The sequence below is a fragment of the Kogia breviceps genome, chromosome 6 (genome assembly GCF_026419965.1).
Source record: "Kogia breviceps isolate mKogBre1 chromosome 6, mKogBre1 haplotype 1, whole genome shotgun sequence".
NCBI classification, from domain to species: domain Eukaryota; kingdom Metazoa; phylum Chordata; class Mammalia; order Artiodactyla; family Physeteridae; genus Kogia; species Kogia breviceps.
Window position 1 is genome coordinate 59,765,492 of NC_081315.1, and position 17,307 is coordinate 59,782,798.

Sequence of the window (17,307 nt, forward strand, 5' to 3'; positions counted from 1 at the left end):
TAAGGGGGAGAAGTGGGGAGACTGTGTTAGTCTAGATTTTAAAAAAATTGAGACTTTACAACCAAATATAATGCTTGAGGCTTGATAGGATTCTGGATCAAAAAAGGAAAAAAAAATCTATAAAGAATATATATATATATATGTGTGTGTGTGTGTGTATGGGACACCTGGGGAAGTTTGAATACGATCTACATATTAGATGATATTAAATCAATGTTACATTTCTTAGATCAGATAATGATATTGCAGATATGTAGAGAATGTCTTTGTTCGTAGAGATCCTTGCTTATATTTAAGGGTTAGCGTGTTGTGAAAATGGTTCAACAAAAACAGAGAGAGAATATGGCAAAATCTTAACAGTTGTTAAAGCTAGGTAAACAGTATATAAATTTCACTGTACTATTATTTCCACTTTTCTGTGCCTTTGGCTTTTTCAAAAAATAAAATTTGGGGAAATAAATATTGCAGAGTTCAATATACAGTACGCTAGTTTCTCCTTTGGAAATGCGAAAGAGGACTGGGCCACTTCAAAAAAACTTAATTCCGTATTAGAATTCTATCATAAAGTAATGGAAGACCTCGTAGACACGCTCATTTTCAGGCCTGGAGGTGTCATTTAGAACTTTTGGCTCTGCCTCTCCGCAGTCCCACCGCAACCCCATCCGCCTTTGTTTTCTCTTTTTCTTCCCCCAAGTTGCCTGAAGGAGGGATGTGAAAAAAAATCCACATTCCACAAGTATATGACATGTCATAAAACTGTGGACTGTGGCCATGCTGAGAGCTCTGCCCCACATCCTTTCTGGCGAGGGTGTCCCATATTGTGGCCCCGACATTGTCGCTGTTGACATGTTGAGTCCCTTCTGTGTGGAGTGTGGGAAGTCGATCAGAAGGAGGTGACAGAGGCAGAGCTGCCAAGGGGACAGAATCATCTGTTTACACAGTTCTCTTCTGTCTCCGGTTTTGAGTCCTCGGCTCTTTTATCGCCCTCTTCTTTCTGTCACAGCCCCGACTCCTCTGGGGGTCATTTCCGGAGTGGAACCCTTGCTCTGTCCCTGCGCCTTTCTGTTTCTGTTTCCTTCCCCTTCCCCTCGGCAGTTACAGATCCTTGTGTTTGAAAATTGCTCGAAGGGGGACGGGGTGGTTGGCAGTTGCAAATACCTAAATTTAAATCGTGCCAAACATAGCTCTGATTTAGGCTGCAGTATAAATTTATCCTGAAAAAAATATATATGTATAATATGAAAGGAAAGACAAGTAAGAGAGCTGTTTTAAAAGAACAGAGCTAACTATAACAACCACAAAAGCATCGTACATGTGAAAAAGCATGAGATTTGCGGTTCGGTAGACCTGGACCTGAATCTCTGCAATGCCACTGACTGACAGGATGATCTTGGACAAATGACTTAACTTCTCTGAACCCCAATTTCCTTATCTCTAAAATAACAAGTAACACCTACTTCTTATTAGGATAAAATGTTGCAATATATTCTTTCTTCTTGGCTAAGAAGCTTCTAGATATCTGAACATTGATATAGTATGACTGCCGGTTCGGCCTAAAGTGATCCTTTATATTCCACAAGGATGATTGAGTACACAGCCAACCTGGGAGAAAGGGGGCAGTTGGATACCTGCCCCCAGGGCAAAGTGGAAAGCCCTTCTTTGAAGTCTTTAAGATTCAAATGCATCCAGATATTATCAGTGTTTCTCAGACCTTTAATGTGAACACAATCACCTGGGGCTCATGTTAAAATACAGATATTTATTCCAAAATCTGGAGTGGGGCCTGAGTTGTGAACTTTTATCATCTCCCGGAATGCTGCTGCTGCCCTTCCCCAAACCACACGATGATGAGAAGACCCCAGGGTCTGTACTGAATCGGAGATCTCCCAGACTGGGAACTCCTAGGACTTCTTAGCCTCCTTTAATCCATCTTCATTCTCATTTTCATTCTGGGGCAGCAACTCATTTTAATGCCCATTTTTTTTAGTTTTCTTTCTATTAAATGTGATGTTCCTTCCACCATGTTTTAACGAAGTAAAACTCCTTTTCCAAAATAACTAAAACAAGAGTGTGAGCTGCCAGTTGAAGCCTCACTAAGGAATTAAATAAACCATGAGCATCTCCACAAGCATGAAGGAATGAGTTTTGCTGTGGAAAGTTGGGAATGAGAAAGGAAGCTTGGCAAACAACTGCTCAGTGTGCAACCCTGATCCCCCGGGGCCCCAAGGGTGGGCAGGAGACGTACAGTCTCTTGCAACTATGAAAGTGAAAAAAAGGGGAAAGCAAACCTTTAGAGAGGCGAACCCCTGAACCTGTGCTTTTAGGCTTCTTTCTTCACTTCCCTCTCCAGCCTACAAGTCAGTGCACGCATAGCCCTCCCTCCTGTGGGAGCGATTGGGAGCCCAGGACTTGCCCAGCAGGTTCTGGCCCATTCAAGGCCTCCCTTGGTGAGTCCTGGTGGCTCGCAGGGCCCAGAGATTTTTAAACAGCTTGACTTAGCATATGTTTAATGTCAGTGAGTTGTTAACGGGAAAGAGTTGGTTAAATTTCTCATCTACATTCACCGAAAGAAGTTTTGATGTTTTTTAAAAAAATCAACCAAAGCAACAAAGACTTATGGAGAGTCCATTAAAAGCTAAGAATTAGGTTAAGGACTGTGGAAAATCAAGTTTAATGAGACACTCCACTGTCTTAAGGAGTTTTCGTATTATTAAAGGAGATAGACAAACATTTTAAAAGCCACAAAACATGAATAAATGCTGTAACAGTGAAACGAGTAAGAAGGTACAGCTAATCAGAGATGGGAATGATGGAGTCCAGTAAAGTATAGTCTGTTTTTGCCCAGTGAGGGACGCAGGGCTTGTTACGTAAATGTACAAATATTCAGTATAAATGGACAGATGGGTGTGAATAAGTAAATGCAGAACAAGACCTTAATCTCTTAGAAAACTAAACCGGTTTTTTCCTGTTTTTTTTCTTTTTCTGAACTATCATCTGCTAGCCTCACATGGCATGCAGCCCTCACACTGCGTTCCATCCTCTCCCCTGACAGCGGTTAGCCTTAGAGTACAAATCACCCCTCACTCTCCCTTTAATGGGCTTTGGGGGTAGGGTGCTACTTGTATATTGGTAGCTGTATCTGTCAGTCATTTCCCCCGGCTGTTAGCAGATATCCTGAGAGCAGTCCTATAACCCTCGAAACAACTGTTGCCAATTTTCTCACTGAAGAAAACAGGACAGGGAGGAAGAAACAGCAGACAGCGTGGGGGAGGTGCACTGACAGTAAAGGACTGAGCTTTTCTGGAAGGACAGTTACCCAGCAACCTGCAGGTGGCCAGTCATGCCTCAGAGCCATGCGGGGCTGAATGAGACCAAAGGCCTGTGTCCTGTTCAAGTGGGAAGGTGCCCTGTTGATTGTGTTTTATTGTGACACTATGTGTGATTAATAACCATCTTTGAGGAAAATTTGCAGAAGACTTTGAAATGGGCAAATTTTTAAAAAAGATTTAGATTTCCAGATTTAGATTTAGATTTAATGCAATACTAGGTGTTGTCTCGTAAGCCCACCTTTCAGGGTTTATCTCATTCTATAGGGTCTATGCCTTTCATTGTCTTTGAGCTATTTTACAACTCTGTAAGTTGTAGACAACTGACAGCAATGCCAATAATTCCTGTTCATAGAAATGCAACTTTATCAAGGTGAACGTGCCGTTAGTTCCACCATATGGAAGAGGCCAGTTTTTCTCTATCGGCAAATTTATTTCAGTGCTCCTATTTGCCCTGTATATGTATCTGTTCTCTGAAGTCTCCTTTGAACTGGTTTTTACATCTTACTGGTTTCCTCATTAATTGAGTTAAGTAAAATATTTGACACATATCCATTTTATATTTGTATGAAAGTCATGATAACAAGGTATCAGATATTCATACCTCAATGGCAATGGAGAAAATAGATCAAATGCAAGTTTGTAATTATGAAAGATAGTATTTTGTATACAAAATGAGTATTAAAACTTTACCCACTGGAGCTGATAACTTTAAATACAGCATGTTCAAGCGTGGTAGTTCTCAGAGAACAATTGGACACCTTTACATCTTCTTTTTCTCAGTGGTTATCAACGGGAACTCTTTGCAATATCATTGGTGTAGGGGAGGAAAAACTTTTCCTCTACCTTCTTATTGTAAGTGCCTGTGGCCTGCAAATTAAATTGACAAAAGCTAGATTAACAGGAGAAAAGGTTTATTCTGCATGTACACATGGGTTTCACAGAATGAAAAAGTGAAAACCAAAAGAAATGGTTAGGTGAGCAGAAACAGACTCTCAGACTAAGAAAACAAACTTACGGTTACCAAAGAGGAAAGGTGGGGGGGAGGAGGGATAAATTAGGAGTTTGAGATTAACATGTACACACAACTATATATAAAATAGGTAATCAACAAGGACCTACGGTATAGCACAGGGAAATCTACTCAATATTCTGTAATAACCTATAAGAGAAAAGAACCTGAAAAAAAATAGACATATGTATACGTATAACTGAATCACTTTATTGTGCATTTGAAACTAACACGACACTGTATATCAATTATACGCCAATATAAAATAAAAATTTTAAAAAAAGAAAAAGAAGAACCGGTTAGGCCTGGAAAGTTATATACCATATTAACAAAGGGTGTTAAGTTGTGGAGGACCTGTTAACACAAAGTAAAGAGGTTTGGGCCTCTAGGCGTGGTAAATTATGGGAAGGTAAATATACCGGGGAAAAAATGAATGGAAGTTAAGGTTTATTTTAGTAAACTTTGTTTATGCAGACTCATCTCAGTTCAGACTTTTTATCTCCTGTGATAAGGGTTGTTTTCCTCCTCCTGGTGCTGGAGAGGGGAGAGGGCCCACATTCACAAAGGGAATTTAATGCCTTGCTTTAAGTCACAAAGGGGAGGGCGGAGAGTTCCTGCTGTGTCTATTTCTTAATTGTCATCAGCTCAAAATTATCTTTATGCTAAAGTGGCATATTTTGGCGTGGTATATTCTGTTCCCCTTCATTGACACAAATTTAATTGCTTTATTTATGCCTGCTCCTTGATATTGCTACAGTATGTACATTATTTCTCCTGATATAATCACTGAAGATCCCCTTTAAAGCTTTCAGAGCCAGGTCTGCATTTCTGCATGGCTGATCTGCCTTACTTTATTTTCTCATCACATCTAGTTCCCAAGACTTCTTGCCATTAGGGATCCACGAAAGATTATCTAGATTGTATTGGAACTGTTGCTTTAGCCAAAATAATTAAAGTTATAACCAGTTCAATCTCCAGAGGATTTTGAGAATGATGTAACAACCAACCCTATTTGATTTTCGAAGTATATATAGCAGTTCTAACATGTATGTGCTTCACTACTCTTCTATACTGCACCTTCACGTACTAATATGGAGTGACATATTAGTCACTTTTTTCATTTAATATATCAAATGATATATTTGATATATTAAATATATATATTAAATGAAAAAAAGCGAAGTGCAGAACAAGGTATACAATATGCTACCTTGTGTGTAAAAAAGGGAGAAACATCAGAATCTATATTAGAATTTGCTTGTATAGAAAAGATGGGAACAAAATTGGGTATTTTGGAGGCAAAGATAGAAGGGAGATTTTTAGACTATATACCGGTTTATGCTTTCTGCTTTTTGAAACTTGTGGGTGTATTATTTATTTTTAAAAAATTAACCATTTTTTAAAAAACTAAAAAAAATTTTAAGTATAATGTACCTCATTAGGCTTTTCTTAAGTTCCAGTTTCAACAACATGTTAAAAAATAAAATAAATAGTGAAATAAATTGTGAACTGTAAGATTATGAGTGTGTATATATTTGCCTGTGCTCTATGTGCCAGAATGATCCATCAGAACAGGCTGTGTGCTCCAAACAGATGACCCCTGGCACACTGAGAACACAGTCACTACTGAGCAATAACGATATTATGCATAGCCTTTAATTTGCACGCAAAACAGGATTAAAAAATGAGAGATTTGACATATACACACTACTATATATAAAATAGATGACTAACAAGGACCTACTGTATAGCACAGGGAACTCTACTCAATGCTCTATAACGGCCTATATGGGAAAAGAATCTAAAAAAGAGCAGATATATGTGTGTGTATAACTGATTCACTTTGCTGTACAGCAGAAACTAACACAACATTGTAAATCAACTCTATTCCAATAAAATTTTTTTAAAAATTAAAAAAAAAACAAACGAATGAGGGAATTTGTGTTAAAGAGGAAAAAAGGAGAAAACTTGCAAACATTAAGACTAACACCTGACATTCTTCTTCCCTGCTCCCCCATTCTAAACCTCCAAAAGAAAGACCTCAGTTTCCAGGGTCCTCAAGCATTTTAGTTACAATTGGAGCTACAATTAAACTATGTTTTAAGATGTTTGGGAGCTTATCAAGTCTTTAGTCTGTATTGGAAGTGCTTGGGTCAAATTATTTACACGGGGTTACATAAAGTCTTACAAAAAAGGATACCTCCCACTTTGTAATATTACTGAAATCTTTGCTTCACACAGGGCTGGTTAGCAGCTGTAAAGGAAAGGCCCTAAGCATGGAGCTTCTACTTACTCTAGGGTCCTTCTCCCACATTAATCCAAATAAAAGCAACGTAAATAGAAAATAAATCTCAGAAAGGCTGGCAAATGTTTTATTTTTCCCAAAATGACCACTCTAATGCATGTTAAAAATACAAAATGCCTCAAAACCTTTTCTTTTCTGTATTTTGAGGGGGGGCGTGCCCTGTTTTGCGAATGCCTTCAGCATGGGCTTTGTTTGCCTGCTAGGTAATCCAACAATAGATTTGCTCTACATCATTACAGTCAAAACAGTGTTTTATAGATGTTAAAAGCAGATATATTTGAATCTTAGCTCCACTATTTACTAATTACACAACCTTGGGCAAGTCAGTTGCTTTTTTTGAATCTCAAGTTCCTCATCTTTTGAAACGTTCAAAATAATACCCACCTCTCAGGCATCTGTGAGAAGTAAGAATAGTTAACACCTATGCTTGCTGTACACCAAGCCCTGCTCTGAGCACTTTAAGTATAACAAGTCATTTAATCATCAGAATGACTTTAGGAGCTATGGACTCGTGTCAGACCTCAGAGGCCTGAGGGACATCGAATAATTCCCCAAAGGCACACACCTGGCAAGTGGCTGAGCCAGGATTTATACCAAGGCAGTCTAGATCCAGAATTTATGCTCTTAACCACCACAGAATAGTGATAGTTCTTCTGTGATGTGCGGAAAGACTCAAGTAATCGTGGATTATATAAGAGAGAATTTCTTTTCTTTCTCAGCCAACAGTCTGTTCTCAACCAGCAGCATTCGAGTCAAGGACCCAGGCTCCTTCTATATTTGTGTTCTTCTGCCTTGACGGAATTGCCTCCATCCATCTGGTCCAGGATGACTCATCATTATACACACATTCCACTCAGTCACAGGGCTGAAGGGGACAGGCAAGTACGCGTCTCCCCTGTAACAGCATCCCTCTCAAGTTGCACATCTCACCTTACCAGACTTCCTGTTGCCTAGTATATGGTCATACAGACACATCCAACTGCAAAAGAGCCTACAAACATAGCTTTTATTCTGAGACTGAGAGGGAGAGGGAAGGTGGTAGAGAGAGAGAGGAAGTAAATGAAGCAAAATGTTTAAAACTTAAGAGAATCTGGATAAAGGGTATATGGGTGTTATCTATACTATTCTTGCAATTTTTCTCTTTTAAAACTGAACTGAAAAGTTCAGGTTTAAAGTTTTTAAGAGGTCTATTTATGACAGGGAAAAAAGGCAATATCTACTACTTAGTCAGAACTTAAATCCCAGGCCCTATGCTAAGTCCTTGTGGCAAAAACTGCAGTTTTTCCAATCTATTCTTCTTTTCTTCAGAAAGTAATATCACCCTGATCTGGACGGGCATGTGGTGGTGGTGGTGGGGGGAGGATAGGGGTATGGGCAAATCCTGACACCTGTTTTTTAAATGAAGTTTATTGGAGTACAGCCACTTGTTTAAATATACATTTTTATGGCTGCTTTTGTGTTACAGTGACAGTTAAGTAATCTGGTCCACAAGGCAGAAAATATTTGCTGTCGGGCCCTTTACAGAAACAGTTTGCTGACTCTTGCTCTAAACCAGTTGGCCCCAAACTTTAATGAGGATTAGAAACACACACATGCATATACATACACACAGATATCTTTTCTGAGCCTTTTATATCATACTCATTTACCCCTTAATATTTGAGTGTATTTCCCAAGAACATTTCTTGCATAACCAGAGTACAGTAATCAAATGCAGGAAATTTAAAATAAATACAATACTTTTTCCAACCAACAGTCTACATTCTGATTTTGTCAATTGTCCCCATAGTGTCCTTTACAGCAAGGATCCCCAACCCCCTGGCCGCGGACCGGTCTGCCTGTTAGGAACCGGGCCGCACATCAGGAGGTGAGCGGCGGGCAAGGGGGCGAAGCTTCCCATCGCTTTCCATCGTTTCCCATTGCTTCCCATCGCTCCCATCAACAACCCCATCCGTGGAAAAATTGTCTTCCACGAAACCGGTCCCTGGTGCCAAAAAGGTTGGGGACCGCTGCTTTACTGCATTTTTCCCCCCTTCCACTGCAGGATCTGATTCAGAATCACATACTGCAGTTTTAAATCTTTTGGGTGAGTTGTTTTTCATGTCTTTCCCCTATTTTCGATAGGCGTAAATTTTTTTCAAAATTCAAAAATTCTTTATTAGAGATATTAGCCCTTCATTTCTGATATCCACTGCAAAAATTTTCTTATAATTTGCCATTTGATTTTTGACTCTGCTTATGGTATATTTCTGCCCATGCAAAAGTGTTTCTTTTTTTTTTTTAAATGTAGTGAAACATCTTTTTGCATCTGGATTTTGAGTCATAGTTAGAAGCTTTTACCTACACTGAAGTTAAAGGTGGAATTCACCTATGTTTTCTTCCAGTACCTGTATAATTTCATTTTTTACATTTTGATCTCTGATTCATTTGAAGTTTGTTTTCAGGTGAAGTGTGAGGAATGAATCTAATTTCATCTTTTTCCAAATGGCTACTCAGTTGTTTCAACAGCACTTATTAAAAGTCTATCTTTGCCCCAGGGATTTGAGATCCCATAGTTATCATATATGAGATTTCCACATGTCTATTTCTAGACTTTTCATTCTATTCATTGGTCTGTTTGATTATGCATGTGCTAGTATCACACGGTTTTAATTATAGAGGCCTTGGCAGTGTAATTCAATAGCAGGCATGCGAGTCCCTCCTTGTAGCTCTTTACTTTGCCATGTTTTCCTAAATATTCCAGAATGTTTATTTTTCCATATGAACTTTATTTCAAATCAACTTGTCTAGCTTCAGAAAAAAAAGTGTTGGTGTTTTTGTTGGGATAACATTAAAATTCCGGATTAGGTACAAAACTGATATTTTGAGACTAGAATAAGGGACTTTTTCCATTTATTTCAATCTTCCTTTGTGTCTTTCAGGAGTGTTTATGGCTTTCTTTGTATGGGTATTCAACCTTTTTTGTAAAGTCTATTCTAAATATTTTATCTTTTTGGGGTGCCTCTGTAAATAGGCATTAAGAAATTTGAGGTTGTTTTCCTTCTTTAGAAAAACTGACATGATTTCGTAGCAAAAGCATCTATCTGTTAAATAAATTCACTAATTCTTTCAATTCTGTGTTACTAACATCAAATTTTAAAAGGTATTTCATAAATTGAAATTCAGCCTTGAGGTGAGGAATTCAAACCTCCCAGGGGTAACTCTCAGCAAATAGGGATAAGAATCTGGATAAATACTCCAGCACACCGTTGTTCAGGTGGGCAATTCTGAGAGCCATTCTGTAGGCTTTGCAAGAGATTACGTGGACCTGTCCTCAGGGGTGACCTTGATAATGCACCCTTCTGTCAGCTTTCCCTCCTTCTCCAGCTCATCCCCTCCTGTGCTTTACTCTGGCTCCCTGGGAGTAGTTCCTCCAAAAAGAGCCTGTACCTAAGTCCTTATCTCAGGCTCTTTTTTCCAAAGGAAATTCAAGAAAAGACAGAGATCTACCAAGTTTGGAGCATGGGCATGAGTAAATGGTGGAATGCTTGTGGAAAAACAAATTAGAAATATCTGGTAAGTCCTTAAAATATTAATCTGGATTTTGATTGAAAAGTGAGGCCTAGAAATGTAGATTTAAATGTATTCGTTATTAAATTAAGTTAGGAGAAAGGCAATGTTAAAAACTGTAGTCTGTACTGTGGCTATGTAAGAGAATAGTCTTATCTTTAGGCATATAGAACTTATTCTTAAAAGTTCAGAAAAATATGTATATGCATATATACGTATCTCCTTATATACATATATGTATACATATATGAAAAGAGAGAGAAAGAGGGAAAGAGAGAGAATCTGGGTAAAGAGTATATGTGTGTTCCTTGTACTATTCATGGAACTTTTCTGTAATAAAATTATTTCCAAATAAAAAGTTAAAAAAAACGATTATAGAGTTTCTTTTCAAATACAGCAAACTTCAGTCATATAGCTTCAGGGTCAGCAGCCTTTTATCTTTTTACCACCTACCTATAAAAAAATTTCCTGAAGTGCTGACAAGCTAATATTGTCAAAGGCTCCACATTTGGGTTCACTAAGAAAATCAAGGAAACGTTCACTCGGAAATGATTATAAACAGTCACACTTTCACCCACTTGAAAACAAAAGGTAATGTTGGCTATTGCCTTTAAAAACTTGGCTGGCCCTTTCCTTACTGTTATGACCTGGTTTGCAGAGGCACTGAGAAAATTCATTACAAAATGGTAAAACAGCTGAGATGTTGCATTCAAAGGTCATGTGCTGATGTAATTTCTTCCCTGGATTTATTGGAAACTTTGCTCAGGAAGTCTCTTGCTGAGTTAGTAAATAAAGACAATACAGATATAAATGGGGAGAAGGTCTGTTAATGAACCAACAGTACACTGGGCAACAACTTGAACAAATGCCTGTGAGGCAGCTCTAACATGTCAAGGCTGAAGAACTTTTACAACTGCTAGTACACAATTCCTTCACTTGCCAGGGTTTACTATTTGGCGGAGCTCACAACTGTCATCTTTTCTAACTGCTCATCTGCAGTTTTCTGCAGTCTCTAATGGTACCTGTCAAGTCATCATCCAGTCTATGCCTAAATATGTCCATTATGGGGCTTCCCTGGTGGCGCAGTGGTTGAGAATCCGCCTGCCGATGCAGGGGACACGGGTTCGTGCCCCGGTCCAGGAGGATCCCACGTGCCGCGGAGCGGCTGGGCCCATGAGCCATGGTCACTGAGCCTGCGCGTCCGGAGCCTGTGCTCCGCAACGGGAGAGGCCACAACAGTGAGGAGGCCCGCGTACCGAAAAAAAAAAAAAAAAAAGTCCATTATGCCTGAAACAGCACTATTATTCTGGCTCCTTGTATAAACCATGATGTTCATGGCATTATTTTTAATAGTAATTAACAAATTAGGAAGACCTTAATGTCAGTCAGTAGAAAAACTCATAATTCATTGAAATTCTGAGTATTATTAAAAAGAATCAGTTGGATTTATAGATACTTATTTGGAAGAAAAAAGTTTACAATATATCACTAAGCAAAAAAAAAAAAAGAGAGATAGTTTACGTAACATCATTCTGATTTTTTTTTGTGTGTGTGTGTGGTACGCGGGCCTCTCACTGTTGTGGCCTCTCCCGTTGCGGAGCACAGGCTCCGGACGCGCAGGCTCGGTGGCCATGGCTCACGGGCCCAGCCGCTCTGCGGCACGTGGGATCTTCCCGGACCGGGGCACGAACCCGCGTCCCCTGCATCGGCAGGTGGGCTCTCAACCACTGCGCCACTAGGGAAGCCCACATAACATGGTTTTGATTCCTTCTAATGTATTGGCCACTCTCCTCTATATGGCCCCCAGCCTGTTGATAAGCCTCCTAAAAGGTGTTAAAGAATGACACCCACAGAGGAATATAGTTCTCTGGGTGTGATCTGAGCAGTGCTGAACAGAAAAGGGTCACAACCAACTTGTTACAAGGATGGTACACTCTTAGCACAGTAGGAAGACTGGTGGTGTACTTATTGTATGTGTGATATTGGTGATCATGTCAGAGGATCCACTCATATTGGGCTTACTGTAATATGAAACACATAAATCACGTTCAGCCATGCTGTTGGTAAAATAGATTCATTCCTCTCAACATACAAACATCTCACGTCACTTCCACACTAAATTATAAATGCTCCCATGTTTTCTACAGTGATCATCTCTTCACAACATATATCCTTCCTCCTTTACTGTCTGTCACTGCTCAATCCAGGTGATTCTGATCTGAGTACTTTGAAGTTACTCTTATAAATAATGCTAATAAGAAAAATCCAATCGTCTCTTTTCAGGCCCAGTCCTGCCCTCTAGAATGTTGATATTGTTGGCCATTCCCTCGTTCTTGGGTTCTAGACACTAGTGCCTTCCAACTCCCATAGCACTTTCAAGGTTCCCTTCCCATTTCAAACAGTTTCTCTTTAGGCTGTCCCACCCATATCTCTATTATTATCCCACTTAAAACATGTCAATGCCTCCTTATAGCAGTGGTTCACAAGCCATTTATATATTGGAACCATCTGGGGAGCTTTTAAACATAGCTAAGTCCAGGCCTCATCCCAGACAAATTGAATCAGAATTAATATAGAGACTCCTGGATTTAAAAAACACCAGAGATGGCCCCTACTTTTTTGTCCAGCATCACCTCTCATCCCTTACCTAATGATCTAACCATATCAAATAGATTTCTTCAACAAGGACTGTTTTCTCTTTCTAGGTTGTACACTGTCAGTTTAATTGTCACCTCCTCTGTGAAGCCTTCCCTAGGTCTACATCTCCAACTACACCCTATTTTTTCCTTACTATTTAATTCCTTTGACTTGATAGTGAGACAGGGTTTAGGTTGAGTCAAGTTGGTAAAGCTGTAGGTATGCCCAAATCAAGGAGCCAAGAGTACGGAGGGGTAGAAGGTAGAGTATGCAGAAGGGGTGGTACTCATAACCCTTTCAAAACCTTCATGCACATGTACATAGACACACACACACAGACACACAGACATACACACACACACAGTGAATGAAAGTGGGGTCCTCTTCAAAGACCTTAGATTGCCAAGAAGTGAAAAGAAAGCATTTGGGGAAGAGATAAAGGATGTAGGAGGATTGTTTTATAGTTAAAGGATCAAAAGAAAGTGGGATGTAGTCGGCTAGGGATAATAGTGAGAGAGAAGAGATTGCTTTTTTCACAAAGGGCCTCGGGTGACTGGAATGAGAAGTTTGGGGCAGACATGGGGGAGCTTGTGGGATTTACATAGCTGGTGGGGTGAGAGGTGTGTGGTCAGCAGCTGTGGGCAGCTGTCTGCAGCTTCTCAGAACCAGTTTTTGATTCTGAACTAGGATTGATGTAAAGGTCATTGGTCCGTTGTTTGTGGTCAAACTTCTTTCTGGTTTTGAATACTTCTTGTTCTTCTGATTGTTTCCAAAGTTGCTGTCCTGTGATTTACCTCTTAAACTATCTTAGTATCTTGAAATAGAGAATAATATAGATTGCCTACCCAACACCATTTCCCATTTACTCTTTAAATAACTTCTTTCCCATACAGCTATGTGCTTTAAAGAAACATGATTCCATTCCCACCTCCTTATCATGATTAGTCTAAAGTTTAGAGCAATCTGTGCATGGTGTTTCCCAGGCAACTGTAATTGGTTTGGGGGGTGTACCTAACCCCAAATCTAATTGGTTAGGGGATAGGGTTTCTCTTCTGCTGGACACTTAGAAGAACTTTTGTAGCCCAGTGACCACTGACAGCCATCTTCCAACAAAGAGAAAAACAAAGGGATAAACCCGCTCCTGAAGACAGCAAAGTAGAAGGATGCAAAGAATCTAAACCTTTGATGATATCACTGAGCCACTGAATCAGCCAAACTTGGATCCTGCCCTACCTCTGGACTCTTTGTTATATGAGAAAATAAATGTTATCAGTTAAGCCATTTCTAGTGATGATTTCTGTTATTGTAGCCAAAAGCATGTTAACCTTCATCTGGATATAATTTTAAAAGATTAAATGCCTTAAACTCACATAAATTCAATGATTATCTCCTCAAAATTTCTTCAACCTTCTTGAATCTTGGCCTTAGTTCTCTCTTTCCAATATTTGTTCTAGAACTCTGCATTCAAATATCACTGAGACGCACATACTGGTGCTACCACTCAACTCATAGACCTTCCAGGAAAGCGAGGGAGGACTGAGATGAGAGCTCCTTCCCCTTCCCAAGGCTTGGAAAGGAGCCAGATTGATTTTAACTTATCCAGTACAGGAAGCAAGTTGTTAAAGCTTTTTAAAATTATTATTATAAAATAACATATGCATCTGAGATAGCTCTAGAATGGAATTCCCAAATGATAGCACTGTATGATTTGAAAAAGGAAGAAAAAGTTAATGTGTCATCTGGTGTGTGAATATTTTATTGTCATTGAAAAGAAGTTATAAGTCCATTCATCACACTTGGTTTGCTACTCTATATCCCTTTCTTGCTCTTCAGAGGAAAACAGAATAGTTTTTGTAGCTACAAGAGGCACATGTCTCCGTTCCTGAAAGTTTTGTAGAACAGCAGCAGGAAAGAATTATTTCCAAAGATCTCACAATTGACAGAAAGTTGTAATTTCATTTCTCTTCAAGAAGGTGGTCTTTCAGATATTGAAATTAGAAGGCTTTAAAAAAAATGATAATACAAAAGAGACAAATTGACACTTTGATGATGATTTTTTGTCTTTCCTGTCACTATTGGCAACACAAGTCACTATTAAGGTGGTTTCCAAAAACACTTAAAGAACAACTGTAAAAATTACAAATTAATCAAATGAATTAAAACTTAGGAAAGAGAAAGTTCAAGCGATCCTTCTAATTAGGGAATGTAAACCATAAGCAGAGTATTTCACAGTCAAATTTAGTATACAAACAATCAAGGAAACATATATTTTGAATTATTTGCGTGTCTGCATTAAAAGTTTAGAATATCTTAAAAGTTTAAAATATCTTAAGTGAAAATGATAAAAATATATTCAGAAACTACGGCTTGTGGAATCATTACTTCTCCCTCTTCAGAGCAAGAAGACTCTACAATAAGATTAGTCTTTCCCCATCCCCCTGTGTAAATTAAACTTCCCCTAATCACTCTCTATCCAATTAAAGTTTTATTTTCTTTAGAGCACTTATCACTCTCCGAAATGTTCTTCTCTATTTGTTGTCTAGTTCCACTAGAATGTAAACTCCACAAAAGCAAAAACCTCATCTAGTGTATTGTTCCTGTGTTCTCAGCAAGGCACTTAGAACATCTAATGCCTTTTAGGGGCTTGGTAAATATTTGTTGTATACATAAATGATGGATAAATAAATCTTGGTGAAAATATGTTTTAATTTACAGGGGAAAAGAAAAGACTCTGTACAGTATATTCTAACTAATTCAATTAATTAGGAAAAATTTCCCTGAGAAGTATTAATAATGTGACATCATTAACAGAATGGCATGGGCATTTAGAAGCTAGTTATAAAAAAAGAATGCTAAACATGTACAGATCCTTTTTAATACAAAAAATATTTACGGTATGATTTGGATTATTTTAAACGTTTCTAAACTTAAATTTAAATCTTCCCAAGTTGAAAGGTGTTTTACTAAGAAGGACAAATGCCATCTCGAGAATATTTATGATCAGAGATTTCTGACCCAGCCTGAGACCCGGGGCAGCAGTCACCAAAAGTAATTCTTCTAACTGCCCTAACTACCTAACTACTCTTTCACATGTAGTCAAAATCTCCAAAGATGGTGAAAACTTACCAAACACAGACTATATTCATTTGTTCAGATTGCTATAACACAGCACCATAAACTGGCTAGCTTATAAACAACAAACATTTTATTTATTCTGGGAGGATTGGTGAGAGCCCACTTCCTACATGGCTGCCCTTCTGCTGTAAACTCACAGCGTGGAAGGGGCAAGAGATCTCTCTGTGGCCTCCCAGATGGGATAAAGGTACCAAACCCATTTATGAGGGCTCCGATCTCATGACATAAGCACCTCCCAAAGACCCCCATCTCCTAATACCCTCACCTTGGCGGCGAGGATTTCAACATATGCATTTTGGGGAGACACAAACATTCAGACCATAGAACAGACAGAGAAAAATGACAGAGCCAAGAGTTGAAATTTCAGGTGTCTAACTTCAAAGCCTGTGCTTTTTTCAATATATAATATTTTTCAGTAGATCAGAGTTTGATGACATGTCAGACATGAAAATGAGATAGAGAGAAGGAACAGTTTAGAATCATTTGGAAAAAAGAAAGCTGGCATTTACAAAATACCTGCTTTTCATGATCTTAAAATTTTGGGGATTAATCAAAAAGTGAAGGTCACATTAATAAGGTACTAGATGTGGTCAGACAAAAGTCAGTATCAGGTAATACATACAAACAGCATGTATGACATTCCATCCAGGGAAGACCATTTCCATCATCACCCCCATCAAACAATTATTGAAGAACCTACTAGATGACAAATCAGGTGTCATACTAGGAATTAACCCAAGGATTTGAAACAGTAAATTTGATACTCCAAAGATCTTATTTCTTGAGTTAACCACAATTAACTGGAAAGCTCAAATGTGTTGACAGTATGTTAGTGTGAAACAATTAAGCTATGGATCATTGTCAAGGAAATTTCCTTCTCCTCACTTCCATGCATTGGAAGCCAAATGCATGATTAGTAGGAATTTGTTCAAAGTGTATAAAATGGCAAAAATGCTGAACTAGTAACTGTATATATTGAAAATAAATGACAAATACTTGCTCTTTCACCTTGAATATTTACAGTAATATTTTGTTTCCTCTGTGAGAGTCTTACTGCATGTAATAAAAACGAAAATAAAAATGTCTTGAAATACAAGAGAATCTGATAAGTTCATTTGTAACATTTGTGAAAAGCTTTGAAATGCGGTCTTTAAAAAAATGCAAGTTTTAGGGCTTCCCTGGTGGCACAGTGGTTGAGAGTCCGCTTGCCGATGCAGCGGACACGGGTTCGTGCCCCGGTCCGGGAAGATCCCACGTGCCGCAAAGCGCCTGGGCCCGTGAGCCATGGCTGCTGAGCTTGCGCGTCCGGAGCCTGTGCTCCGCAACGGGAGAGGCCACAGCAG